Source organism: Equus asinus, chromosome 10 (assembly GCF_041296235.1).
Source record: "Equus asinus isolate D_3611 breed Donkey chromosome 10, EquAss-T2T_v2, whole genome shotgun sequence".
Lineage (NCBI taxonomy): Eukaryota > Metazoa > Chordata > Mammalia > Perissodactyla > Equidae > Equus > Equus asinus.
In genome coordinates this window covers 38,076,102-38,093,038 of record NC_091799.1, presented here as the reverse complement: position 1 = coordinate 38,093,038, position 16,937 = coordinate 38,076,102, and the positions used below count along the sequence as shown (strand labels likewise).

General features: G+C 45.4%; 2 long non-coding RNA genes across 2 annotated transcripts in view; one reads left to right on the top strand and one right to left on the bottom strand.

Moving 5' to 3' along the window:
- The window catches only part of LOC139046363 (uncharacterized), a 122,605-nt gene that overhangs the window by 77,393 nt on the left and 28,275 nt on the right, over positions 1-16,937 (top strand). The window lies entirely within an intron of this gene.
- The window catches only part of LOC123289552 (uncharacterized), a 52,825-nt gene that overhangs the window by 27,397 nt on the left and 8,491 nt on the right, over positions 1-16,937 (bottom strand). Inside the window, exon 2 of the long non-coding RNA XR_011506569.1 lies at positions 5,376-5,627. This is a non-coding gene — a long non-coding RNA (uncharacterized lncRNA). The remainder of the gene's footprint in view (positions 1-5,375; positions 5,628-16,937) is intronic.

Sequence of the window (16,937 nt, the reverse complement as noted above, 5' to 3'; positions counted from 1 at the left end):
ACCAACATTTATTGAACACCTACTATATGCATAGCTCTTGCTTTGACATGCAAAGACGCCAAAGACGTGATGTCTACCCTCAAGTATCCAACAGTACAGCAAGCATAAGAGACCTACAAAAATAATTAGATGATAAGTCTTAGCCAAATGCTGTGGAGCACAGATGAAAAATGAAGCCAATCAAAAAAACAGAAAAGTCTCAAAAGCTTCTTGGGAAGAGATCATAGTCATTTTTGCCCAGACAGCACAATTCTAGCCATTGCTCTATCAAAGATTTCAATAGCCTCTGCATGGTGCCAACTGCAACTAACTCCAGGTCTGAAGTAGAGGCCATTTTCAGTTTATCCCCTTCAACTATCCTTAAGTCTTGGGCATTGTGGTCCTATAACAGAGGGAGCCCAGGACTCCATACACAGGAGTGAAAACTCCTAACTCTGTCACTTACTAAATAAGTGGCCATGTCCACCTTTCCTAACCTGCCTGAACTTTACGGGGACATAAAGTGAGAATAAAGACAACACATTCTTCAAAGGGCTCTTTCAAGAATTAAGTGAAATAATGTATGTGAAAGTGTTTTGTAACTGGAGAGAAGAGAAAAAGCATTTACCATTTTAATGGGGTCCCAACTTGAGCCTAAACTGGTTTCAGCCCTGCCTGGTGTGTTTGATGAACTGGTACAAGGCCATGGGGAGTCACTCCAAGTGAGGATGAGGAAGTGGTTTTGCTCATATGCCAGAAAAAGAGACAAAGAGGGCAGGAAGCTTCAGACATCTATGCCCAGCTGGCACCAGGGCCAGGAGTCAGAACTCAGCAGAGAGAGGGGCTCCATGCGGAAGCTGAGGGAGCTGTTTCCACCAGGGGCATTGCCACTTTAGGGCCTAATGACCGACCAAGATGCAAAACAGGGAGGGAGCAGGGGTGGGGGGTGAGGGCACTGGAGGGTACAGGTGGGGAGGAGTGAAGTGGGGAGTGTTCTTCCCAGCACAGGGAGAACTCCAGAGCATTCAATGCTGCCCTAGTCACCTGGGGAGTTTCCACATGGGAGGAAAGTGTTCTTGGTGCGGACATGAGCATATAAGGCACCCACCGCTGCCAAGCTGCCAGGTGATCAGAGATATTGCCAGTATGGGTGTGAGAGGAAGAAAGAGAGGAGTACTCATGAGCAGCCATGAAATGCTCCTGGGAGATGAAGTCTCAGAGGCAGGAGTCAGCAAAACATAGGCCACTGCCCCTAATATGACACCCATAGTGATACTCACAGGTTGGTGAGGCCTGGAGAAGTTCAAGTCACATCATTATGAGGTCAGGCTGAGTGTTCAATGCCATGTGAGTTCAGGTGCCATTAGATGCTGTTTCTAGTCACTTCTATTGCTTCATTGTTTCATTCTCAGGAAGTCTGAGAATGAAGGTATGTTATCCAGCAAGGCTAGAAGCCCCTTTTCCTGATGAAGACCACCCAAAGTGAGCCAAGGCATTGGAAAGCACCCAACTCGTGCTTCCAACAAATGCTGCTCAAATCAGCCACAGCATTCAGTAAACCACGCCTCCCGGCTCTCAGCTCACTGTTTCCAAGTCTGGAAGAAGAGGGAAGGGCAGGTGGAAGGATGTGTAAGATTATGATACAGGAGCTGCACGGTGGGGTGGCAAAAGAAAGGACAGAAACAACAACTGTGTGCCAGCAAGAAATGTAAAATGTCCCTTTTAAGTGGAGATGGAGGTAGGAGGCAGTGCAGGGAGCTGGGGGCAAAGGTGAGTCACAGAAAACAAAATGCATCCACTCTAAAGATACTGCAGGAGGTCTGGCCAAGTGTGGGGATGCTGGGTTTTGCTCTTTCCTTGCAGCCCGCCCCCATTAAATCTAGAATTCTGGCCCAAGCATCTGGAGAGGTACCTTGGACGTGCCCAGCATTGTACATACCACACAGACGCCTGCATTCACTCAGCAAGGAGAGAGTAAATAATTCATCCAACTTCTGCCAAGATAGCTCTCTGGCACTATAAGGCTCTCTGAGGTTGAAGGTTGGCTCTTGCCAGACAGGGAGGAGCCCAGCAAACAACAGAGGTCTCCTCAGCACTTTGGGATCTCTGTGCAAATGCCAGCTCACAGGCCACCCTGACCAGTCCAGCAGTATCTGGGTCCCTGCAGTATGCCTTGGCTCAGCTTCATCCAGCAAATTGCTGTCTCTGACAGAGTTGATGCCCATTTCCCTGGCCCATACTGGGTGCCAATCAAGGTCCTGAGTAAAAGAGACATGGCCCCTGACTGCCTTGGAAGAACTCAGTCTTAGGACAGGTTGGGGCGGGAAGTGTCAAACCCATAGGTCCCAAAATGGGTTATGAGTGGCTGATTGGTGAGTGGACAAGTGTAGGTTTGGGGAGAAAGTGGGGTGTCATAGAGGTGGAGTTATTTCAGTGGAGTTTGAAATAGTAAACAGGAGCTCACCAGGCAGGAAAGGAAGTAACGAGGAATAGCTAACTTTGTCAGGGCTTACTATGTGCCAGGCAATGTGAAAGGGCATTTCAGGCAGAGAGAATAGCAGGTACAGAGTCTTAAAAATGTGAAAGCGCATGACATATTTATAGAAGGTGAACTCTGTGTAGACAATGATTAGTGCACTGTGGGACTTGTCAAAATATAAGTCTAGAAAGGCAAATTGGAACTGAAAAGGCCCCCAAAATTTAAAAAATACATCTATTTACACATAGGCCTAGAAAGATAAACACCGACATATTAGCATTGGTTCCAGTGGTGAAGATTCTGGTGAGTTTCCTATTTACTTTTTTAGATATCTATGTTTTTTTTTTCTTTTTCACCAATGAAAAGAGGCTGAGGAGGTGGGTGGGTCTGAATAGCATCTTAGAAGGTGTGCACTTGATTCTGCAGGCACTGGGGAGCCATGGGAAGTTCTAAGCCATCAAGAACTGCTTAGGTGGGAGGCCCTCCATGACTGACTTCCTCTGTCTTTCCCCAGGACCATCTTCCCTCGGGACTGGCTTCCTTGTGCCACCTGCAGCCCCGGAAGTCAAGCCTGTAGGATTAAACCTGTCAGTCCATGAGATGGGAGGCCGCCGGCAATGAGCAGAGGCACGTCAATGGGAGTGCCTTTCTCTGCCCACGCAGAGCTCCCCAAAACTTGACAGCAGGCACAAAACAACCTGGTTCTGCCCCAAGCACAAAAACAAGAGGGAAAAAAGGACAGGTGGCAAAGCATTCACAAAAGCTAGAAAAAAAGGCAGATTTTTTTTTTTTCTACAGTGTGGGAGCTTTTATTACTAGAAAATAAAATCCTGTCTGAGCAAATGCCAGGAAAACGATTAAGGGCTCAATTTAGACCGGGAGGCTTGGCCGGGCACTGCTGAGCAGAGAGCTAAACAATGTTAGCCCCACTCTCTGTGCACATCACGTTTGGGGTGAGCGGCCCAAGCCCCAGCCAGGCCTCTCGCCGCCAGTTTTGCAGAATTACAGTTAAGCTTTGGCCACTGGGTCTCAGTTAAAAGGATTGCATAGAAGGAAAGATAAAAGGCTCTTGCGTGCAGACCAGCTATTGCATCTGAAGATTGAGAAGAGCTGCAGCCAGGGTGGTGCCAGGCCCTGCAGAAACGCTTCTTCTCTGTGGTTCTCAGGCTCCCCAGCCTGACCCAGGGTGGGAGAGTGTGGGCTGGTCTTAGAGGCAGACACGCCTGGGTTGGAGCCCCCATTCCACTGTCCATGAGACCTTTAGGCAAGATTTTAATTTCTCCAAGCCCCAGAGTCTTCATCTAGAAAGTGGAGATAGTAATTTATAGAATTATTATGAGGATAAAATAACATGGTATATATAAAATCACCAATAAAGTCAGCTCTTAGTAGCTGGCAATTTCTTCCTTTCCTTTTTTGTTTTCTCCAGGACCTCCTAAACCAAAGAATCGTGGTGCAGTGGGAAAAGCATGAGATTAGAGGTTGGGAAATGAGTGTTCTAGTCCTTGCTCAATTACTAATGAACTGTGGTGACCTTGGGCAAGTCACTCAGTCTCTCTGGGCCTCACTTTCTCCTGCTAAAAAATGTGGGTCTTGGATTAAATAATCTCTAAGGGCCCCTTCTAGCCAGCTCTGGTGGTCTAGTGGTTAAGATTCCGTGCTCTTGTCTCCGGGGCCTGGGTTTGTTTCCTGGTCGGGGAACCACACCTTCCATCTGTCAGTTGTCATGCTGTGGTAGCAGTGTGCTGCTGTGCTGCTGAAAGCTATGCCACCAGTATTTCATATACCAGCAGGGCCACCCATGGTGAACAGGTCAGCGGAGCCTCCAGACTAAGACAGACTAGGAAGAAGGACTTGGCCACCCACTTCGGGAAAAAGTGGCCATGAAAATCCTATGAATAGCAGTGGAGCATTGTCTGATAGAACACTGGAAGGTGAGAGGATGGCACAAAAGACCGGGCAGGGCTCCGCTCTGCTGTCTACAGGGTCGCTAGGAGTCAGAATCAACTCCACTGCACTAACAACAAAGGGCCCCTTCTATCTCTGACTTTCAATGGTAATTACAATAACTACTACCATTAAGCAGTTGCTATGTGCCAGGCGTGATGCTTAGCAATGCATACGCATCATCTTACCAAGGATGATGATCCCTATTTCACAAGTGAAGAAAATGTGGTTTACGGGAGCTTAAGAACTTGTCCCAGATTGCACAGCCAGTAAGGACAGGCCAGGACGTGTTTGCCAAGACTTACCTTTTTTTTTTAACTAATTAATGTATCTCCATGCTTCCAAGTCTTCTTATTGAACAGGTAATAAAATCCAACCACTCTGCAGGTTCTAGGTCAGGTTTATACAGCTACCTACTCTTGGAACTCTAGCTGGGGTTTCAGGCCTGAGGAATACTGATCCACTTGTAGCGACGTGAAACAGGCCCCACAGAGAGAGAAACTCACAGCAGGAGGTAGGAAGGAGGTGCTACAAATGAAAGTCCCGGGGCTTTCAATCAGGCCAGAGAAAGGGCATTGTGGTAGGAACCGAGGGAGCTACGCAGGCAGGCAGTTGTCAGCCGAGTGAGCAAGCAGTCGGCAGCCAGAGTCAGCACAGTAAGGCTGGCAGAGGCCTCTCATTGGCCAAACATGAGTTCAGGCAAACATGCAGACCATTTGGACTACAGCACTGCAGAGTAAGTGGGCAAGCGGCAGAGCTGTGACTAGGCTGTCAGCTGCTCTCCCTGGTGACACAAGGCCTTAGTCTGACTGGCAACAAGGAGAGTCAGGAAGAAATATCAAAGCCCAGCATTCATGGCCATGGAGCCCAGGGTTTGGTGAGTGAACTGTTGCTAAGCCCTATATCAGTTGTCTTTTGCTCTATGACAAACTGTCCCGAAACTTAGTGGCTTAAAACAACAAAGACGTACCATTTTGGGGGTTGGCTGGGCTCAGATGGGCAGTTCTTCAGCTCCATGTCCTGTCAGCAGGTTCACTCATGCAGCTACATTCAGCTAGCAGCTCAGCTGGCACTAGATCATCAAAGATGGCTTCACTCACACGTCTGGCAGTGGGTGCTGGCTGTCAGCTGGGACACCTCAGTTCTTCGTAAGGTGGCCTCTCATACTCCAGGGCCTCTCTCCACCAGAATAGCCTGGACTTCTTTATCTGGCAGATGGCCTCTTAAGAGGGCAAAATCAGGAACAGGTCAATATATAAAGGATCAATTGTATTTCTTTATGCTAGCAATGAACAATTTGAAGCTGAAATTTTAAAAACAGTACCATTGACAATTCCAAAACCTGAAATACTTAGGTATAAGCTAAAAACTATAAAACACTGATGAAAGAAATTTTAAAAGAGTTAAATACCTGGAAATATATACCATGTTCATAGATTGGAAGATTCAATATTGTTAATATATCAATTCTCCCCAAAGTGGTCTCTAGACTTATAGAAATCCCAACGTTATTCCAATCAAGGGAGCAAGTTTTACAGATATTTACAAACTGATTCTAAAAAAGGCAAAGGAAGTAGAATAGCCAAACCAACTTTGAAGAAGAACAGCAAGTGAATGGTTAAATAATCTCTAGTACATCCATACAATGAAATATTATTGAGCAATAAAAATGAAGGTAAGATTGAAGTACACAGCAACTTGGCTGAACCTCAAAGGTGCTCATTATTCTAAGTGAAACAAGCCAGATTCAAATTTTTATATACCGTATGATCCCACTTATATGCCATTCTGGAAGAGGTAAAATATAGGAACTTACTATAATCAAGACCATGCGGTATTGGGGATAGGATAGATAGATCAATGGAACAGAATAGAGAGGCCAGGAAAACACATATGGTCAACTGATTATTGACAGAGGTGAAAAGACAAATAAGTAGAAAAAGGGTAGACATTTTAACAATGTGCCAGAACAACTGAACATCAGTATACAAAACCATGAATCTTGCCCAACATCTCACACCTTATACAAAATTTAACAAAATGGATTATAGATATAAATGCAAAATGTAAAGTTAGAAGACTTTTAGAAGAAAATATAGGAGAAAATATTTGTGACCCTAGGTGAGGCAAAAAGTTCTTAGTAGGTCAACAAAGCACAATATATAAAAGAAAAATATTGAGGGCTGGCCCCGTGGCCGAGCGGTTAGGTTCGCGCGCTCCGCTGCAGGCGGCCCAGTGTTTCGTTGGTTCGAATCCTGGGCGTGGACATGACACTGCTCATCAGACCACGCTGAGGCAGCGTCCCACATGCCACAACTAGAAGGACCCACAACGAAGAATATACAACTATGTACTAGGGGGCTTTGGGGAGAAAAAGGAAAAAAATAAAATCTTTAAAAAAAAAAAAAAGAAAAATATTGATAAATTGGACTTAAAATTAAAAATTTTTGCTCTAGGGGCTGGCCCCGTGGCCGAGTGGTTAAGTTTGCACGCTTCGCTGCAGGCGGCCCAGTGTTTCATTGGTTCGAATCCTGGGTGCGGACATGGCACTGCTCATCAAACCAGGCTAAGGCAGCGTCCCACATGCCACAACTAGAAGGACCCACAATGAAGAATATACAACTATGTACTAGGGGGCTTTGGGGAGAAAAAGGAAAAAAATAAAATCTTAAAAAAAAAAATTTTGCTGTATTAAATACATTGTTATGTCATTCTGGAAAAGGCAAAAGTATAGGGGCATAGAATAGATCAGGGTTGCCAGGGGCTAAGAGTTGGCTACAAAGAGGTAGCATGAGGGAATTTTGGGGAGAAAACTGTTTATATTCTGACTGTGTTAGTAGTTACATGATTCTGTGTATTTGTCGAAATCATAAAACTATACAACAACAAAAGTAAATTTTACTGTATAGATTTTAAAATATATATAGCATAAATAAAATTCAGCCAAAAAAATATCGTCAATATTCCTCCAGACCCACCGTGCAGAGAATACCAAGTATTATCCCCATAGCAAACAAACATTTTTAAATGTTCAACCTCCCTGTTAATAAAAAATAAAGATTTAATCAAAGAAATGCCATTTTGCCTCTCCATTATATATATTTAGAAACTTTTAATAATACCCAGTACTGGCAAAGGTATGATAAAATGGGCACAATCAAATGCAACAGGTAGGCACATGAATCGGTACATCCTTTTTGGAAGGCAAGATGGCAATAGGTATTAAGAGCCTCAAAAGTGTTCTTACCCCTTGGAAAAGTAAAGCCACTTCCAAGAATTAATCCTCAGGAAATAATCAGAGATTCTGATGAGGATCTTTATCTCTTCTGCATTGAAATGCTGTCTCCCTCATCACAGGGACAGACGTGCAGCGGATCCTAAACAAATGTTATCAACTATCTGGCTGGCAAGTGACTTCCATAAAACGTCTGCTTCCAGCCAGAAGCCCAGTGGGAAGAGAGGCCTCCTACCGCCCGGGCCTGTTTGGTCAGGATGCTGCTTCTGTGTGAAGCGTTCAACGACTCTGTCCACTCTGTGAATGGCTACAGCGGTGCGTACACTCCTAATGAGTTAGCAAGTGATGCCCCTGACCGTGCCCATAGAGACAGCAGGGGTCCTCATCCAGGCCGACTGCTTCATGGGAGACAAACCTAGGAGACCAGATGGGAGACAATCAAAGAGGCAAGAGAGTCGGCTCAGCAGACACTGGGGCCTGCTGGGAAAGCCAGGCAATTTGGGCTGAGAGGACACTTTAACACAGAGAAAGATCCTGACGTAGGACACAGGGTCTAGGCCTTGTGTCCAGACCCCAGCGGTGATGCCCACGCCCTAATAACAACCACTCTCTTTAACCTCAGCCAACGTTCCATTCATCCCCTCCTCTGTGTTATTATCTGGACGTTGCAGTTCCACTTCCCAACTCTAGCTGAATGCCTGCCTATCTATACAACAGCCTCTGCCCTGGCCACAGTGCTCAGGGAGCCCCTCAGTCCTGCTACCTGGCCTCTCTCTGCCGCAGGCTCCTCCAGGCCCCATCCTACCCATTGTCTACCCCATGCACACCTCTCACACTCCCTCAGAGGTTACAACAGGCACTGTGCAGGCTTGTTTGAGGGACCAAGTTATTGAGGAAGCAAGAAATCTCTCCATAATGGTGTCTCTTAAGTTGGAGAACATTAATTCTGTATGCTGACTCTAACAACGGTGACCATTCCTAACATTTATTGAGTAAATAATGATTGTGTGCTAGGCACTGTCCACGTGCTCTACATGTATTATAAAGTATTACAATTTAACCCACCCAGCAACACTATGAGGTGAGCACTGGTATTATCATTAATAACACCCCCATTTTACATATAAGGAATTAAAAGCTCAGAAAGGAATTTTCCCAGGACAATAGGGCTAATAAGCAAACCAAAGACTTAACTTTGAACTCATTCATTTAACAAGTATTAATAGAGTCCAGATACTACTATGCCAGGCACGGGGGCTGTAGGGTGAACAAGATAGAGCCAGTCCCTGCCCTCAAGAAACTCATTGTGTAGTAGCTTAGGTAAACCTCTACAGCTGCCTAACTGGCCATAGAGCAAGGATTCAAAGCCATGTTTTCTATGCCAAAGCCTAAGCATATGCATACAATACCTTGTGCCTCTCTCTTACTGGAAATAGTCCCTCTGTGAGAAACATGAAGTCCTGGAAGTTCTCAGGCTGAAGTGAGCTGCATACCTGGAGGACTAAGTGTTGACGATGAGTAGATGTTGTGTATGAGAGGACAGGACACATGGAATGTTTTTCAAGGCTTTGCTCAAATGTCACCTTCTCTAAGAGGCCACGCTAACCAAGTGCATCCTATCAGTACTGTCAACCTGTCTTTCCCTGCTCACTTTTTCTATCATGCTTATCACCTTCTTTTATAACATATTATTTATCACACCTATTGTGTTTCCTCCCACTTTAATATAAACTCCCCAGGGGCAGAGAATCCTCACCTATTTTGTTCACTGAGTTATCCCCAGTGCCTAGACTGAGCCTGACACGCAGAAAGTACCCAGTAATTATTTTTTGTGTGAATCAATGAAGGTGAAAATTATGTACAGGTTTAGCAGATAGATGGTGCTAATTAGACATGAGCCAAGACAGGGAAAGAATTGAGCTAAGAACTAAGTTCCCACTCAGTAGGATGAGAGTAAACCTCATAGCAGCTGAGAGAGGTGTGCAGAGAGAACTGGAAGGGAGTGGCCAAAGCAGATCACAGCCTGGAAACCCAGAGACTGCAGGAGGTAGACTGGCTGTGCTTTTCTGTGCTCAGAAGCACGTCAGACACCTGACAGCCAGGAAGCCAGGGAGGGTCAGGAAGTGTGTGGCCATGTGTGTTCTCCAAGAATCCAGGGATTCGGGGGGTCAGATAAGCAGTCAGGGGCTGGGGATCAAAGCAGGCAAAGGCTGAAATCCAGGAAGGCTGGAAGGGCAAGATAATGGTACCCATCCACCAAAGCACAGAGAAGAGCTTGATCCTGAGGCAGGCATTGCAGGAGGTAAGGTTTCTTTCAAGTTTTCTCCCAGAAGGTGTGTGGTCCTTGGGCCTGCAGGAGTGAGCAGCGAAGGGGCTATGGTTTAATCGTATGCTACAGCTACCAAGAGCTGATTGTGCATATCTCTTCCCAGCTTCAAGTTTAGCGGCTTCACATTTGTAGCATAAAATTGGCCATGGTGGAAGTATTGACACCATGCAAATTTGCAAATGCTGTAAATTAGGGATTGTTTGTTTGCTTGTTTGCTGGGTAGCTGGTTGTAAATTTACCAGCACACCCTGGTATAGTTTATTATAGAACTGAGGCTTCAGAGAGCCTCTGTTCCTAGCTGGAAGAAGGCGATGGAAGTGTAGGTACGTACTTAGGCTAAGGCACACTCTATGGAAAGCACGTGTGCCCTTGGGTAACTGCAGACAGAGCAAGGAGCCAACTTAACGGAACCCTTCCCTGGGGTCCTCCTGTTCACCACAGCACTCACACAGGGATTCTTTCTCTTAAATTTGGAAGCCAGAGATTCACTTGAACCCACTATTTGTTTATTCATTTGTTCAACAAGTACTAATAGAGGACCTATCACGTGCTAGGCTAGCACTAGACTAGAGGGGGAGAAAGACAGATTTGTTCCTGCCCTCATGGAACTTATTATCTAAGTTAGGGGTCCACAAATTACGGCCTGAGGGCCACATGTGGCTTGTGACCTCTTTTAACACCGCCTTCAAGTTAAGGATGGTTTTTACATTTTTAAAGGATTATAAAGAAGAAGGAAGAGGAGGACGGATAGAGACTGAGTGGCCTGCAAAGCCTAAAATATTTACTATCTGGTGCTTACAAAAAAAGTTTGCCAACCTTTGGTCTAGTTGCCGAGATAAACCTTACTCCTACAGCTCCCCTAATTAGACGATAAAAAGGCAAGGTTTGAGCTGGGACTTGGCCCAAGGAAAGAACCACAAATAGAGGAGGGGATGCTGACACTTAGAAGAGATGAGGCTGGATGTCTCCTGGGCTACAGCTCAGCGTTAGCCTATTAGAGATGTGTATTTGCAAACACTTGGCTGGGTGAGACAGAGGCTAAGACTCAGGCATAAAAGTTGAGTGCAAGGAGAGGACAGGTTGGGGGTTAGCCAAAGTCGGATGACCCTAACTGGACTGAAGAGTGAAGGGAGAGAACAATAACAACAGCTAACTCTTCTAGAATGCTTGTTATGTACCACATGCTGTTCCAAGCTCATTACTCATATTAACACATTTAATCCTCCTAACAGCCCTATGAGCTTGGTCCTACTATTATTCCCGTTTAACCAATGAAGAAACTGAGGCACAGACAGGTGAAGTAACTTGCCAACAGTCACACAGCTAATAAGTAATAAAGCCAGGATTTAAAACCAGATAATCTGATTCTGGGATCTACATTCTTAACCACAGGCAGACTCGTAGAGGAAGGAAGGAAAGCAGGTGGAAAAGGAGAATGGAAGAGTGTGGCGATAAACTGCATCTGAACCCAAAGGATGAGCAGGGAAAAGCAGGTCCAGGCCACAGTCAGAGGTAACAGTGAGCATGTCTGAAATCCCTTGACAATCATGGCTGAGCCTTCTCTGTGCCAGGCTCTGTGCCCGATGCTGAGGGCACAGAGATGAGGCCGACTCCGGCTAGAGAGGAGGCAGTGATGTGTAAACAGGCAATGCTAATACAGTCTGGATTAAGTCCGATAGAGCACTGTCGGGACCCAGCAAAGAAAGAAGCTCCACCCAGTAAACTTGGGAGCTGCACCAGTGAGCTTGGAGCCAGGTGCCAGGGAGGGATGTGGAGCTTGGGCTGCCTAGTGTCACCTGGATGAACCACCTCCGGAATAGGTCACAAAAAGAAAGGGCTCAAAGGACAGGTCAAGGGACCAATGGAGAACCCAACAAACATCTTTGTGCCAGAAGAGAGAAGCAAAGGCATAAATCCTGAAGAAAGAGTGGTGGGTCAAAAGCCCAGTGGCATTAGAATGGAGAAGGAGGGGTAGGCAGCTGAGGAGCCCAAATCAACCAGCAGAAGCCAGAATGGAGCAAGCAGAGATGGAACAAGGGCACCTAGACATGGCTGGGTCTTCATGCCACGCAGCCTTCCCTACCTCACAGCTTTATCCCTCATCTTATTTCCTAACATGGACTCTCCACCAACCTTATGAACCAGGAACTTACTGACTTTGGTGCCCCCTAGTGCTGGGGAAGACCCACCCAGAGTTAAGCATTTTGTGCTAATACTTCTCCCAGGATGAGCTAATGGCCTTCCTCAAAAAGAAAGTGTCAGACTCCTTTTCTCATTCACATTTCTCTCCAGCAACATTCCACCCAGAGCTTAAGGCAGCGGGTGACCTGGCAGAGTTGGTGACTTCACACTCTTCCTTTGGGAAATGAGGTGATTCAGCAGTCATTAAGGCCAACATAACAGTGCAAGTCATCAGCAGTTCTTTGCAGGGCAGAGAAATGTCAGGCTTGTTGAGTGTCTGAACAGAGCTGCAGGTCCTAGAGTTAACATAGCAGAAAAAAATGACAGTGTACAGCATTGCAGGCTAGTCCAACAATTATCAAGTCCCCAGGGAGCAACAATCAATAAACACTTGTTGATTTTGCTCTAACAACAGGAAGGGTGGTATGCTAAACCATAGGTCTTCCTCCCTGATTTCCAGCATACAACCAACATGCCTATACAGAGCATTATGGTGCACAAAGTTGCTGCCGTGCTATTATATTGGACGTCCGTGGGACTGTCTGCCCAGAACCCGCTCCTCCTGGGAACTACTCGCACCACCCCTACCCACATGGCATCTTCCTATGCCACCTTGTCTTCCCCCACACGTTTGATTAGTCAGGGGTGAGCACTTGACCCAAGGTGGGCCAATCAGAGCCCTTTCTTGGATTCTCCAACTGGAATAAGAGAATCAGCCTCTCTTTGGCGGCAGAAGTTGAAAGAGGTAAACTTTAGGAGCTTTTAGTAGCTACATTTACAACCATGGGGAGGAACGCTGTCTGCAGAAGAGAAGATTAAAATGCAGAGAGAAGCAGACGTCAGGAAGATAAAAGAGATTCTTGGCAACATCCATCTAGGCACCCAGTTGTTCCTGAGGCCAAGTTGCAGCCATGCTTCCTGCAGTTTGGTTATTAGATTGGTTATTGAATTCCATGAGCAAGCAAATTTTTGTTTTTTGTCTAAGCTACTTCCAGCTTGAGTTTCTTCTAATTAGTTATAAAGAGTGTCTGAAGCAACCTAGACTTCTGGTGGCAATGACTATGTGGCAGCATGGAAAAAATAGAGCTCTCCAGAATGCCCCTACGGACTTCCCCGCTTTGCTCTCTCAAAGAGGGTGCCAGTGTGTAGAGGCAGTCAGTCCGCAGCCTAGCCAGACCACAGCAAGTCCAACATGGGAGGAACAAGAAGCACTGCCTGCTCCACGCTTTTCCACGCCTCCTGGCCCTCTGCCTGCTCCAGCATCTCTCTAACAGCTCATGCCTCCTCAGTCTGTTTCTCTGGATCCCAACTCACTGTTTCATTCCTGGCTATTTCTTCCCTTTTAACATGTCTTCCAAGTATCCAAACCCTCCAGCCAGCAAGCTACATTACCCTCTGCCACACAGTATCAAGGGCTGAGCCTACTAGGTAAGCACAGTCAATCAGTAAATGTTAAATGGTATAGTATAGACTAGAACTGCCACAGGAAGTCAGAAAAGGGAAAAATCAGTATGGGGTCTTAGAGAACAAATGGCCTTGAGTTCGGAGAGATAGAAAGTACATTCCAATCTGGAAAAAATAAACAGAGACACTGAAGCAGAAAAGAGCTTGGGAACAAGAGGACTGGAGACCAGAAATGAGTCTTTCTGGAGTGAGTATTATCAGATTGGGATCAGCCTTTATCTGAGAGATAAAATGAGGTCAGATTACACAGGGTCTTAACAACAAGGCAGAGAAGATTAGACCTGATATGTAGGCAGGTATTACGGTAGGTGTTTGCTCAGAGAAAGGAGGAAAATGATATTTTAGCTACGTATTTCTCACAGAGGATGAGAGAGACAGTATCTCCCTGGTTTACAAAGAAGACAGAGGGTATAATTCTCTCTTATTCTCTCTACCAAAAGCATTGTTCTTTTTTCTAAAGGATTCATCATTGGTTATTTTGAGACTTTTTGCTGTTGGGGTACTATTCAACATAGAAATTTAGAAAATACAGACAAGCAAAATAAAAAATGAAAGTTCTCCCAAAACCACACACAAAATATGTATTAAGATATTTATATACATCCTCCCAGAATGATTTATAATATGTATATATACAGACACACTAATAAAAAATTGATTTATGTTATATAAATGTTTCTTCTCAGCAATATATTTCCCATTGGTTGCTTTTGAGTGGTAAATTCCTCTATTATATTTAAAATATTATTTGATTGAAAAAAATTAAATTTACATGTACCTTTTCAGAATTTTATTCCATAGCTCAGATCAGCATTTTCCTAAATTTGTTCAGAGGAACAGTTAGAGCTACAAGATATTCTGCCCCAAATAAGAGGGTTATGTTTCGGAGAGGCTTCATCCCTTGCTGAAATAAAAGGTTCTTAGGCATCCTACAGTGAGTTGATCAGGCTAAATAAAGGTTGCTCCAAAAAATAGCTTCCCAATGAAAATTCATCAGTATTAGTATAATTCTCATTGAAATTAATGTACTCAGAAAGAGAGAGTTCAAAACACAGTTCTGGTAAAAAATATCCTACACCCAAGGAAGTCATTAAATGACGCCCCACTTTCTGGGACAGTGGTGATTGCCCCCTCCCCCGAGGAGGCCAGCAGTGGCCCTATGGCCACTCCACAAGGACACAAAGACCAGAATTCAAGCATCTGCTTGAGGTTTGATACGGAATTGCTGAGCTCTGTGAATTTTAATTGAGAGCATTAAAAAATCTTTCAAATCCAGTCACTCATTTGCCAGCCTCGAGCAAACCATTTCTCCTCTCTGAGTCTCAGTTTCTTCATCCCGAAATGATGAGTCTTTGTCACAGTCTCTAGAGCCCCTTCCGGTCCCTTCCAACAGCGACGTATTCAAACCCCCCGGTCTCCTAACTTCCACAGCCTCACTGAGGCCCTCTATTCTTTCTCTGTGTGGAGGAAGAAATGGTATAAGCAAACAAAATCATCAAGAATTGCTCACGTGTGCACACAGAGCACAAACCAAACAGCTGGAAAACAAAGAAAGTGGGTGAAAGGTGAAGTTGTTTTGCTGACTGGGTGTCAGAGGTCCGCGTACAAATCCACAGGGAGGATGAGAGCCCCACGAACGCTAACACTTCCTCTGAAAAAGCTGTTCACAGAAGTTCATCCCAGCAGCCTGGCCTCCCATCCCCCAGCAGGTTTCTGCTGAGAGGCCTAGAGGCAAGGAAAGTCTCGATTGTTTTTTCTTCTTTTTTTCCAGGTAAACAAATAGAAGTTTAAAAAAACATATTTTTTTTAAGAGACTAAGGTTCAATCAGAAAGAGATGCTCCTTCCTCCTCAGGAAAAAACCCCTCAGCTGTCCCAGTGCAGCCTCAGGGACCCACACGATTTGGCTGCTCTGAAGCCCAGGAGGGGTCTCGCTGTTTTGTGTGCTCCTCAGAGCTCAGAGAAACCACTTCCGTGCCCTTCTTTCTTCCTGGTGTTGAACAAGAACAAGGGGAGCTAAAGGGGATGTTGTCTAGGATACTTTGCAATGTGGAATAAAATATCTTTGAGCGGTAGTCAATTCTTCAGGTGACCTCCCACTCATCCTCCAGGCAAAATATGACAAAGACTAACAAAACCTGAATCTAATTAAGTCTGAGAAAGGCACAGAGTTGATCCCTTGGCTGAACCCAACAGCCCTGAGGAAGCGCACTCTGCTGCAACCCTGAGGGCTCCTCACTGGCTGCAGAACCAAGCCCATCGCTTGTGCTTGAATGAAGCATGCAAATTCCACAAGCAGTCTAATATTTTTGGTGCAGTGCCTGAGGTCTAGTGTTCCTTTGGTCCCTAGAGGCTCTCACTGGAACCTGTGACAGAAACCAAAGTGGGTTCCCTCCTGGCGAGTTAAATCAGACTCTCCACCAGAAGTAGCTGTCTCACAAGGTAAAATATATTTGAGGCAAATAGGAGACCATGAGGAATCATTTCCACAGTCATGATGTCCCTGAACAAAGGGAAGCAGGGATATTTATTTTGGGTGGAGAATAAATATTCAAAAGGAAGATGTGGGTATTTGCTTGTGCAGGCTCAGTTGGAAAACACGCTTCCACATACACTGCAGGTTAGGTTAGGAAGGCCTAAGCTCCTGGAGAGATCTTAGCATCAAAAATAAGGCAAAGGCCATAGGAGCAGCTCTTGCGGTGAGACTTGGTCTGGTTCACGGTGGTTGGTGACTTCATCCTCTTAACAAAAGGGAAATGAAATAATTTGGAACCACAGTTAAATGCTTCCAAACCCACCCTTGAGTTCTTCGGGGCAACCAATCGGTGACAGACCTACCTGCAAGGTTGGCTGGTTCTGTCACTGTAATAGCCTTATGTCCACTTCAGAGAGAACATATCACGCTAGTGCTAGTGCTAAGGCAGAGAATGGGTCTCCCCAAAGCCTTAAGAACCAGTTGTAGGACTGTTCTCGTACCTACTGGTAAATAAACATTCACAGCTGTAGCCGAATTTTGTCTAAGACCTCAACTGGTGTGGAGGCTGTAAAGAAGGGGATATATAGCCCCCACCCACCTGTTCTCACCAGAGATATGGAGACCAACGCACCTGGTTTGCCCAGGACTTTCTTGGTTTTAGTGCTGAAAATCCCATGTCCCAGGAAACCCCACAGTGCCAGGCAAACCAGGACATTGGTCACCCTACATATCTACCAAAAGAATTTGCCAATTGCTGAATGCCAAATTAGCTTGAGCCAGTGCAAAACATCTTGTTTCCCTTAAAATAGCTTCTACAGGCTTAAGTTTCCAAAGGACTAATGTTTTTCT